Below are 13044 nucleotides of genomic sequence, written 5' to 3' on the forward strand. Positions count from 1 at the left end.
AGATACTGAACTCTGTGCTAAATCAGTTGCTTGTTTATTTAAAGGCTTTTATTAACTACCGTAAGAATTATGATTAACTCGAGACGCACTAGCACTTTTGTGAATTTTAAAACCGCATGAAATACTAGTTTTTATGTACTGTTTAAATTTCTGCACTCAGAATTGATTCCGTCTTTTTTTTTGTTTTTATATCAGGCAATGTTTTTATTATGTGCTTTTATGGTTGTCCAGAAAAGTATGGAAGCCGAATAAAAATGATTGATTATGATGATGGTTTGGGTTAAAACCTTTGGGGTGATGCCCCAAAACCGGTCCCAGGATGCTTGATTTCCTGTCCAGGGAGGAACTTGCTTGGCAGTTAGGGCTGGACTGTTCCCATGAGGATCAGGGTCCAGACTAATTTGCATATGGCTAGGTCCAAACAGGGGTGGCGTGGTGGGCAAAATAATGATGGATTAAACCCAGATCTTTGTGACTGGGGTGAATGTTTGCATTGTTCAGCAGTCTTTCCATCATTTGTACCTTTTGCATCTATACTGGTTGGCATTGAATGTTAACAGTGCTCTCAGGATTTAAAATGTAACGCAGTGATTGGGGTTTTCTAACTAATAACTATGTATTATTACTTAAGGAACCCCTTTTAGCCACCTTAGAATAAGGAACGATTGAGAGTACAAAAACAGTAACTTAAACCTTGCATTTTGCATGCAGCTCTTTGATAGCTCACTATGCTATATTAGAAGGATTGAACCTTATGAACTGCAAGTGATGAAAAGATCTTTGTGATCAAAGTATTAATCCAGTGAGCTATCCACAGAAAATACAAGTGTGATCAGCATGTTACAAGGTATGCTTTACAGGAGTTGGTGGAATGTTCTAATAGACTATTAGCCCTTTTGCCTCGGGCAATTCCGGTTGTTAAAGGCCCTCACCAGGGGCTCTGGACTGTAACTCAGGTTCAGGGCCTTTAATAACCGGAATGGCCCTCAGCAGATATATATATATATATATATATATATATATATATATATATATATATATATATATATACACACACTGAGAGCACCATTGAACACAATGGAGTGGCTCAGGACTCATAATGAGTGGTATAAGCCCAAAGTTGCACATCCAATACTTGTGTTTTTGCATCTTCCTTTTTGATTTGGTAAATTCGACCCTCATGGAGTGGAATGTTCTAATGCCAGTATCGCCTTTCTGTCTCGGGCTATACTGGTTGTTGAAAGCCCTATCCCTTGTTATAGGCATGAGCTGCTCAGGTTCAGGGCCTTTAACAACTCAGCAGCGGGCTATAAGGCTATGGTAAACAACTGTGAAATACAAATCTGAAAGAAACATGGTAGTGATAGATTCCTTGCCTTAGAATTACCCCCAGGCGTCAGACTGGATCCGGAAAGTTTTCGCCAGCAGTACCCCTGCTCTTCGGAATAGCATTGTGCGGCTCCGCGTCAGTCGTTGGCGCCGTGGTCGCCGGGATGACTTTGCAGCAGCTACTTAGACGCCGCCCTCACACGCTGATGTCAGTTCTTTCTTTTTCTGCGCCAGCAAGCGCAGATCCGGAAAGTGCAAGTAAGCCAGTCACTCTTTGACTGAGTTTTTTAGATTTTTTTGTCTCCATTTTTCGAGTCTATCGAGTCCTGGTGCTGAGTAGGGATGCCCGGTTTCAAGTCCTGCGGAGCCTGTCTCCACATGGTGTCTGTGACCGACCACCATGACGTGTGTCTCTACTGCCTGGAGCGCGACCATTACCCCAGGTCGTGGTCCGACTGCTGGCCATGGTGCCGAAGACTTTGCGGGAGCGGTCCCGAAAGTTGCTGGAAGCCCGGCAGTCGGCTCCATGCCGTACAAGGTCCTGGTCGAGGAGGAAGACGAGGGACCGGTCGCGGAGCCACCATCACCATTCTTCGGGTTCCAAGTCCTCCACTCTGGTCAAGTAAGTCGAGGCACTCCCAGAAGTCGAAGAAGTCTCATCGTTCTCAGGCTTCCCCTCGCCAGTCGCGGAACGCGGATGAGGGTGGGGCGGTACCACCCCGTGGCTCTGGCAGAGTCTGTGCAGTCAATCCCGGCCTACCCACCCGTTCCGGATCTGGGAGCGACTCCGGCCCAGGTGCATGACTTTCTTGCAGCCTTGGCTGCTCTTCTCGGGCCCTCTGCCCCCACTGGTGCACCTTCGGGCCCCGTGGGCCTGTCTGGGGGTCTTTGCCCTGTCCTGCCGGCAGCTTCTGCCTCTGTGCCGCCGGCGACTTCGGTCCCGGCATTGCAGGACCTCCTTGGATCCAGGTCTGGATCTTGGTCGACGCCGGTTGACTTTATGACTCCTGTGCCGGCGTCAACTTCCCCTGTACTGCCTGTGACGTCGTCTGGGACGTTCGCCCCGATTTCAGCCCGAACTGAACACTGCGCCGGTCCAGCTCCGTTTGACGCTGATACCGACGCCGATGGGGGATTTCCATCCCTATGTTCAGCCTCCATCTTTTCAACCTGTTCCTCAGGCCATGGAGGAAGGGGAGGAATGGGAGGTGTCTTAGGACCCTCTCACACAGCATTGTGACATCAGGACAGAGCAGAAGAGTTAGGGGATACCAGTGGTCTTGACCAATCACCTGACCTTGGCTTCCTTTCTCCTCCTCCTGTGGCTTTGGAGGAGGGAGCAACCTTTAGTGTGGTTTTGAATAGGGCAGCCGAGGCCCATGACCTTGAACTCCCTACGGTGGCCCTGAGGACTAACCTCCTCACTAAGGTGCTCCAGCCGGCAGTAAGCTCTTCGGAGCCTCTGCTGCCGTTCAATGCGCACTGACTGACATTCTTATGGTCAGTTGGGTCAGGCCCACCACAGGGGCTCCTGTGGATAGGAACGTGGCCAGACGCCACCGCCGGACTCCGTGCGACCCTGCTTTTCTGTCCACCCACCCCACACAGAGAGTCTGGTTGTCCAGACCTCTACCAACCGCTCCTCTGGATAGGGAATGTGAGAGGTTAGCCTGGCATATGATGTCCACTATTCTAGTGGGCTCCTTGCACCAGTCTAATGACCCTCATTGATGGTGGTTGTAGAGTCAACCTTATAGACAAGATATCCTAGTGGTAGCATGTACCAGCAGTCTTAGGCTAAGACCTCAGAGAGCATGTGAAGCAAGCTGTTTTACCAATTATAATCCCTTGAATACCAAATGAAAGGACACCACACAAGGTATAAATCAAATATATATGTATTTATTTCTAACACAACCCCTCTGAACTCTTTATGAGGTCAGAGATCAAAGTACATCACAAGTTACTCAAATAGCATACGATAAGTTGCACAAATACAGTTTTGCCCAGGGGCCTCACAAACCATATACTAAGTAAGTGGTATAAGAACCACTTCAGAAATAGTGAATAGTGAATCAGGCTAGGGAATCGCTGGGGCTACACTAGACAACCTAAGGTTAGGAAGTAGGAGACCCATCGGAGACGCGTGCAGTGTCTAAACACAGTCGCGAGTTACCATTTACTTATAATGGAGAACGAAGAAGTTACAAAGTTACTGTTTAAGGGCACTTCCAGATGGACTACGACAAAACCCCTTTAAACTAGGACACTTGGAGAGACAATACCCACGGGAGCACCAGAGTACTCGAGTTACCTCACCCAGGGAAGCCGGGTACATAGGTGTCTTTTCGTGTCGGATTTCGTCAATGCTTTCAATGGAGATCTGCAAAAGAAGTGGTGCAGGCGGCCAGTGGAAGAGTGTTCGGGTGGATCCAAGGGTGGATCGAAGAAGTGAAGAACCTGAAAGCAGATGGGACTGAGTCTTGGTCACTAACCAGTGACCAGGAAGGAACTGGGCGATGTCGCGATGATCTCAGGTGAAGAGGTGAAGCTTGTCTCTGCAGCCACGAGGACCAGGAGGTGTCGACGACAACCAGTAGCTGGATTCGAGCTGTCCCTCGAAGGATCTAGTTGACTGCGGTGTCGGTATCCGGATTGGACCCAACAAGCCTTGGCAAACGCAATCCTCGCAGGAAGTGAAGATTGGCTTCGGGTCAGACAAGCAAGGTCTGAGGGGCTTCTCCTTTGCAGGGAAGCTGGAGCAAGCCTGGAGCAACCAGGGAAGCAGTTTAGTTTCAAAGGTTTGTCTTCGGAGGGCTCACTAGCCAGTAGGCTAGCAACCAGGAGGACGCGTTGAGCTGAAATGCAAGAGCGGGCCCCACGCGGCACTCGTGGAGTGTGGAGGGATGAGCTTTGGTGCAAATGGCGCTCGGGTCTCGGGCTTCTAGTACCCCAATGCACAATTGCGAGGGTGGCTCGGTAGTTGCACTGTTAGCAAAATGCAGGATGTTCAGGGTGTCCGGTCCCACGTCTCTCGTGTCCGCCACGGGTCTCAGCTTTGCTGTGAATGTGGGTCGGAGTCAGAGAAGTCTGAGAGTCCAGTTCCTGTGTCGCTGAGTCTTCGGGTTCCGGTGGGAGCGTCGACAAAGCAGACCGTCAAGTTACTGGTGGTGCCTGTTTGCACAGGGTGGTCACTCCTTGACAACAAGGGAGATGTCTTTAGTCTTCTAGTCAGAATAGAACATCGAAGGTCCAAGAGTTTCGTATCAGAGTTTCGTTCCAGGATAATCTAAAGTCTGTGGACACAGGGGGGGCGTGGCTAGCAGGCCATGATGGCGGACGGAGTCTGCTAGAGCTCCGGTGCCGCCGGGAAGGAAAGATCCTGGAGGACGCTTCTGAGGGGCAGAGTGACGCCATAGAGGAGAGGCACTAGCTCCGCAGGGCCCCCGGACGACTCGGCAAAACTTTGGCGGTCCTAGGAGCCGGGACTATCGAGCGGCCGGGAGAGGGAAACCTGGGGCCTATCTCCGCATCAAAAGCCGGGACCTTGAGTGGAGGACATGCCCGGAACGCTGGGCGCCATCCGCCGGTAAAGCCCGAAACTGCCCCGGTGAGATTGCTCGTGACACTGCCTTCCACAGCGCTGGAGACGGACTGGGCTGGTCTGGAGGTACTTTTAAAATATAAGCTGGGCTGCCGAGACGGGACCTGGCCAGGGGCAGCCTGATTACCGCACCGCACCGGCTCTGCGGCCCTGAATGACCACCTGGAGAGGCATCGGGGGTAGGGGGGCACGGGGGTGCTGCGGAGGGGACAGGCCTGCTTCTCCCTCCTCCCTCTCTCCACCCCTTCTCCCCCCTGACACAGCCTGGGGTGAAATTCACTGCAGGCCACTGGGACAGGTGGCGCAAGACCGCGTGGAGGGCCCAGGAGTACTGTGTATCGCCGCAGTCGCTCTGCACTGCATGAAGGCCGCCTGGACCCCTGCTGCACGACATCGCAGGGAGGAGGGAGAGAGACTGCTGGGAACACACTGCGGGTGGCCCCCCATGACTCCTCGGGACGAAGCCCAATAGGTGCCAGCAGCTGCCCACCAAGAGGTAACCCAGGCGGACCCTACTTGCTGGGACATATATCCACCGACGACACTTGGGGACACGAGACAGGTTAAACCTGAAAAGAGAAGGTATTGCTGTTGGGAGGCTCCCTGCCCCGGGTCCCGCTCCCGGACACTGATCATACCCGAAGGAGGCAGCCATGGTCCGGAAAGGGGCAAAAACACTGGACGCAAAAACGGACCACCGGCGGGACACACCCTAGAGACCGGCCCGGAAGGATTCAGGCAGACAGTGACTAACCCAGCCCTTACTGGAGACCAACAAATGGACAAACTAGACCTGATACTGCAAGAAATCAGGGACTCCAGAATCGCAATGGAAGCACAGATGGGAACCCTTACCACTAATCTTTCGCTATTGAAAGCCGATCACGGCAAATTAGCGGACAGAGTTAAAGACCAAGGTGCGACACTGACGGACCTCACCCCGACGGTGGCAGAACATACCACCTCCATCCAACAAATACAACAACAAGTGAAGTCCCTAATGGAGCGCGTGGAGGATGGGGAAGGCCGCAACCGACTGAACAATATCTGCGTCATTGGGCTTCCGGAACGGAGCGAGGGAGCCCGCGCAACGGAATTCATGGAGCAATGGTTCCGAGATCACGTGACCACGGAAGGCCTGTCGCCCCTCTTCTGTGTGGAGAGAGCTCACCGGTGAAGTACTGGGTTTTTAAGAACCCAGCAGTGCCAGGGAACACACCCTAAGACTTCGAGTCCTTCCTGTTTCAGACTACAGAAACACAGAGACTTCTTGGTGAAGTCAAAGATCGTATTTATTGGCTGCAGCCAGTAACAGGTATCCTAGAAGTACAACACGGTGTATATTCTCAGGAGACTGCTCAATCTTACAAAGCCAGCCTTTCCTTTTTTACTAAATATTATGCTTTAGGCAAACATTCCTTATTTACCAGTTGACCATTCACATATTTTCACTACAAAGAAAAAGCAGAGTCATGATGACAAGCCCATATTTCAGTTTGTTCAGCCCACAATCAATTACCCGGCAAGGCACAGTATTTTCATCAGATATCGACGGACCCCCAATAAAAACGGGCACCTCCTCCTCGTAAAGCAAGTCATAAAGAAAGAAACAGGGACAGGTGTGTGTAAGATTAGGCATGGTTTGTGTGCGATGAAAGGTTTATGATATGTTGTGCTTTGATACTAATCTCATTCGGCCACTTGGAAAGGAACTGGCCAAACAGGTTTGGCTTCAGGCAGTGGAGTCAGCTTGCCCAGGTCACAGAGGAGTCGGCAAAGATGTACGTGTCCTTCAGACTCGTTTTTTGGCCTTAGTCATTTGGCCTATGTGAGGGCAATCACAAAATGGCTGCCGTTCACAAAATGGAACCCGAGGGTTCAGGACGGAAACTCTGATTTCAGGGTGATTTCGTCACCCGAATATGACGAAAATGCTTGTGCATAGTATTCTAATCATTCTCGGTCTGCTGATACCAAAATCGTCATGATACGACGATGTTTATAACACGGGTCCAGAATTTTCAGTACCACAGACCCTCCTTTTGCCCTTACATAGGCAATAACCTATACTCCCGCTAATCTGAGTCCAGGTCTATATTCATAAAGTCATTGAGATGTTGCTGTAGCATCATCCTATTGCTTAGCTCGTTTCTTGATACAGGTTTCCTTACACACGATGTAGCACAGAGGCCACATATTGCAGGAGCACACTGTACACACAGACAGAACAGGAAAAGAATGGCTAAGATCATCCCAATGACTAACAGAATCTTCCATCCCCAGGCGGATATCAGTTCCCAGAACCACCCCATCAATTACCAATCTCCTTTATCCACGTGAATAGATTCAGAGATCTTATGCAGTTTGGAAATAGCCTGGTAGACTGTTGAAGCGTTATCTGGGTTGAAAACACAGCAACTTGGTTGGATCACTTTATATACCCCACCTCGGTCTGCAAGTATGACGTCTAATGCGACCCTGTTCTGAAGAGTCATAAGGTGATCCGACTGGAGCTCAGCCGTCAAATTACTAAGGGCACCGGCGGTTTCAACTACAGTGGATTCAACCACCCTTGTCAATTGCCTTATGTTCCTGCTGTTAACCATGGGTCCCCAAAACGGCAGAAAACTCTTTACGAAATCTCCAAATTCTTGTCCTGCAGTGTCTTCTTTACTGATGACACCTCTAACTATCCTGGTCTTATGGTAATCTGCCGCGGCCGTGTAGGTGGGAGGCAACAGGAACGAAACAAACCATGTGCCCGAGAAGTCAGGGGGCAACCATGTATAGGCTCTATCATGGCAGATGAAATAGGTACCCTTAGCTGCTAGAAACGAAGGGGAAATCTGAGACGCAAAAACATATGTTTCAATGCAGATACTTTTCCCTAACTGAGCTCTGGGATTCTTGCCATTACCTTGCAGACATAGGTGACCCTGATGGGGTACAATCCAAATCGGGGAGGATCTCTTTGCTCGCTGGTTCTCACTCAGAGTAACTTCATATCCTGTTACATTCCATCTAGCGTAAGCTTGTAACTCATCTCTGGGAATCGTTCTATACGAGTCAATGTTTCTGCTCATATTTGCGATTCCCACTACCAATGCCTTGTTGCTCGAGTTACTTCTCGTGGAACGTGGGGGATATGGTTCGATGGCATATATGAACATCGTCTGAAACGCCCACAAAGAACCATTGTAACTAAATGGTAAGACCAAGTATGGGATACGCTTATCTGTTGTATGTGGCATAAGACCACACACCCAACAATTAGTTGTGTTCACTACTAATTGGTGTTGGTGTAAGAGCTGAATGAAGGAGTTATTGATAAACTCTAATCTTCTAGTGGACTCATGCTCAGGCAGAGGGTGAAAAGAATGCGAGGAAACAGTAGAAGGAGGTATGGGCTGTGTAGTTGGTGCAAAGGTCACTTGAAAAGTGACTGCCTGCACTTTACTCCTGAGGCTTGAGCCGGGAGGATCATTTATTTTAAAAATTATCTCGCTGCTGATTTTAAATTGTATTACCTTTTCCCCGTGTGTCCTTTCCCTCCCCTTAGCGTTTCTCTGATCGAGCATTGACTGCTTTCTTAACGTACATCAAAGCAAAGGCGATTGTCTTTTAAATTTACATTGCTCTTTAGTCTGACGACTTAATTCTCGCCCTGCCCTGGGGGTGTGGTCGAATCTTTGACCGTCATCATTGGGGACTAACGGAGCTATTGAGATAGAAAGCGGCCATCTATTGAGGGCTCACACTGCACGTCGCGCTACCGAGTGCATAAAACCATACGTCAATGGCTCCGCGCAGCGGACGCGCATTGCGGGCGCGCCAATCGCGCGCCGGAGTCAAGCCAGAGTCCTGCCCGTCTGCGCCCGTCCGCGATCGACCGGGGCGCGGGGCAGGACTCCATGCTCGCACAGAACAAACATCTGACGCAGATCAGCATAGTATTCATTATACCAAAACGGACCTCCTTACTATAGGTACGAATAGTTCTCAAGCCTGCCTCCACACCATAGACCCTGAAGTGCTGCCCGCATACTGCAATATATGTAACATGTCACTTCCTACATTAAATAATACCACTGAACCAATAGTTAAATTGAAGATGACACTGTTAAATTGCAGATCAATGATAAAGCATAAATCGGGAATCCACGACTTATTAATAAACAATGACTTTGACACAATGTTCCTTACTGAAACATGGTTAGAAGAGTCATCCTCCCCCGACATTTTAGAAGCTATACCACCCAACTACTGTCTTCTTAGAATCGACAGGTACAAACAACGAGGTGGGGGACTTGCACTCATTTGTAAAAAAGAGTTAGAGTGCACTCTAAATACTAAAACCATCATTAACAGTGAATGCGGTGTTTTTTCCATAAAATTAGATGCATCTAATACGATAACAGCTTTACTTATTTATCGACCCCCTGGATCTTTGGGTCCTTTTTGTGATCAACTTGTAGAAGCAACGACCCAGCTGGCAATAAGACATAAAAACCTTATGATCTTAGGTGATCTGAATCTTCATTTTGAAGATATTAATGCAAAAGAAGCACAAACAATAAAGACCACACTCAACTCATTGGGCTTAAAATTATTGTCCACTAATCCCACCCACCAACAAGGACACCTTCTAGACCCAATATTTGCTAGTTGGGAAGGGATCGACATATTCCCCCCTATTCCGTTAATATGGTCTGACCATTATATGATAAATTTTGAAATACCTAATAGTCTCACTATGCCTGCACCTTCTAAAACGTATTCTCATAAACGCCGCAATTGGAAGAACTATACCCCGGACCGTTTCAAAAGCTCATTAGATGAACAACCTCTTGTCATGGGACAATCCTTACAAGAGACATGGAACAATTACGAACTTTGGCAAAGTAAGGCTTTGGACAAAATAGCACCATGGACCACCAAACCTCCAGTCAGAAGAAGGAAATCAGAGCCGTGGTTCACTGAAAAACTCCAACTTGCTAAAGCTCAATGTAAATCAGTGGAGCGCAAATGGAGAAAAAGCTATACACCTGAACTTAAGAAAGAGTATACAACTAAGCTTAAAGAATATCATAAATTGATAAGAGAAGAGAAGAGTGCTTTCTTTAAAAACAGAATTGAGGAGGCAAATAATCCCAGCTAGGAAATGTTCTGTATTTTTAAAGAACTAACAAATTCCTCACGCCTAGATACCCAAGACACGTATTCCTCGGAAATATGCGAACAAATAGCAGATTATTTTGTAGAAAAAGTAGAGAAAATCCATTCTACTTTCACTAAATCTACTAATTTGACTAATACTAATGTACCTATTAAAGCTCCTTGTACACACAATCTCACACTTAACAAATTCATTACACCTGACAGAAAGGATCTACTTAAGATCATAAATGGAATACATTCAGGATCCCCTAATGATGTGTGCCCGCAGAAAAGGAGTAAGGACATTATGGAAAACACACTTATTAATCATATCAGTCATATGATTACGCTATCCTTTCAGGAATGTCTGGTTCCAGAGGCTTGGAAAATAGCCCAAGTAATCCCTTTAAAGAAAAAAACGAATATTCCCATTTCTCAGCTTCAAAACCTGAGACCAATCTCCCTTCTCCCGTACTGTGCCAAAATTATTGAAAAAGTAGTTAATAAACAACTCATGACATTTTTGGAGAGAGAAACATTACTCCATCCTTCCCAATCGGGATTTAGACCAGGTTATTCCACCGAATCCGCAGTCCTGTACTCCACAGAATACATCCGTAAGATGGTGGACGAGGGCGAGACGGCAGTGCTGGTCATGCTCGACCTCAGTGCAGCATTTGACACCGTGCTGCACTCCACGCTGTTGTCTCGCCTCTCGGATTTAGGTGTGACAGGATCTGCTCTTGCCTGGATGGAATCCTTCCTTACTGATAGATCGTTCCAGCTGTATTGCCCACCCTTTAAGTCATCTCCTCGCAGCGTGAACCATGGGGTTCCACAGGGCTCCAGTTTGAGCCCTACTTTATTCAACATCTATATGGAACCCCTGGCACACGTTGTAGAGAATTTTGGGGTGGGCATTGTCAGCTATGCTGACGATACTCAATTAATGTTCAAATTAACACCGGATAGTAAAGACCATGCCGTCAACTTTTCCAACTGTATGGCGGCTGTAGCCACCTGGATGGACAACAATTGTCTCCGTTTAAATGGCGACAAGACAGAGGTGCTGGTGGTAGGGAAGGAAACCTCCATATGGTCTCACGCATGGTGGCCTAGTGAACTGGGAGAATTACCCAGTCCCGTTAAATCGGTAAGAAACCTAGGGATCATGCTAGACTCGGATCTTTCTGGCAAATCCCAAGTTAATAAAACTACAGGAATATGCTTCGGCAGACTAAAGGTTCTTCGAAAAATGATCGACCTTATTCCCACCAAAGCTAGAAAAGCATTAGTCCATGCTCTCATAACTCCCCACCTGGACTATGGAAATGCTCTCCTGATAGGTCTCAATCAGAAAGGCCTGCACCAGCTACAATGCATTCAAAATGCAGCGGCTCGAATGGTGCCTGGCCTCTCGAGAAGAACATCTACCAAAGCAGCCTTAACCAAGCTACATTGGCTTCCTGTCAAGGAAAGAATTAGATTCAAAAGCCTCTGCTATGCCCATCGTATAGCTCATAAAAAAGGCCCCACCTACCTCAGAAGCCTTCTGACCATCCATTGTCTGTTAAGAGACTTAAGATCATCAGGAATGATGCAATTCAAACTTCCTCGCATTACGAGAGCCAAAATGGGAGGTAAATCCTTCCGTTTTTTGGCCACTAAATATTGGAACGCCCTTCCACTTCCTCTTCGGATGGAACCCTCCGAAACACTATTTAGGGCTAAATTGAAAACTCTTCTATTCCCTAAATAATTGCTGTCTTTACTCCCTCAGGTTTCATCTTCCTCAGTTTATGAATTGTAAGCAGTTAGCGCGGGGACACACAGTTTTGTGCAGCCAGGCGCTCTATAAATGTTTTTATTATTATTATTATTATAAAAGAGAATAAAACATATCCTATTAAAAACATCATTACACTAAGCAACATGAAAATACATAATGTCAAAAATAGTTTCTTTGTCATCAATATACACATTCTGGCTTTAAAGTCCATCTGTTTGGCAGGTCTCTCCATCTCGACAAACTCCATCCTCTCTAATTGCTGCTCGCGGCGGTAGGGTGTTCTATGCTAAGGAATGCTTCTGTCAGTCCAGGGCAACTCCCTTAGACCGACCAGAACTGTCGACCTAACGTCTTCAGCTGCACTCCAAAGACTTGGGCAACCACGACCCTAACAGCTGAACCCGGATGGCGATTCGAAAAACAAAAATAAGAGTTTCTCAGATGAGAGAGCTGCACTTTCAAAAATAGAAAAAAAATATTTTTTTTATTTGTCCATGGTTCTGGGCCTCAAATTATAACCGCTTTTTCCAGGTACTGTCTGGTTCTGGAACAAGAGTTCAGGCTCTGTAGTGTTCAATCAAATTGAGGGTGGCACAGCTTCTTGCAAAAGATTGTCACTTTCTCGTTTAGAAATTGTTCCTTTTACACGTGCATCGCTAAAAGGCAGAAAACGAGGCACAGTCTCAGAGTCAGCGATCCCCTCCTGGACCCACCGGTCGTACGGTAGAGGCAAAGGGACCCTCTTGCAGTGTACGCCGTGGATCCAGTTCTTTTTCCCTTCCACTCGAACAGCTGATCTTGTTGAGAGAACGGCGAGGTGGGGGCCGGTCCAACGGGGCTGGTCATTCTTTGTCCACTGGATTTTCTTGACCAGCACCCATGATCCAGGATCGATAGGATGTCCTGGAGCTTCAGAGACCTGAGGCAGAGTATTGTGAACCTGTTGGTGTAAAACACGCAATTTAGCCGTCAATTCATACAAATAATCAAGCAGTACAGGGTGTTCGATCTCACTGAATTTTGTTGTCCTTGGCACTCCCCATATGTTGGCCGGGCGTCCGAACACAATTTCATAGGGACTAAGTCCCACTCGCGAATGCACAGTCATTCTTGTTGATAGGAGTGCTAAAGGCAGAGCGTCAGGCCATTTAAGACCAGAACTCGC

The 13044-nt window shown here is 47.7% G+C and overlaps 1 pseudogene; it reads right to left on the reverse strand.

The window, feature by feature from the left end:
* The window catches only part of LOC147677741 (protein spire homolog 1-like), a 34477-nt pseudogene extending 22823 nt beyond the window's left edge, over window positions 1-11654 (reverse strand).
* Window positions 11655-13044: the final 1390 nt, after the last annotated feature.

This window comes from Lissotriton vulgaris, chromosome 12, assembly GCF_964263255.1.
Source record: "Lissotriton vulgaris chromosome 12, aLisVul1.2, whole genome shotgun sequence".
Taxonomy (NCBI): domain Eukaryota; kingdom Metazoa; phylum Chordata; class Amphibia; order Caudata; family Salamandridae; genus Lissotriton; species Lissotriton vulgaris.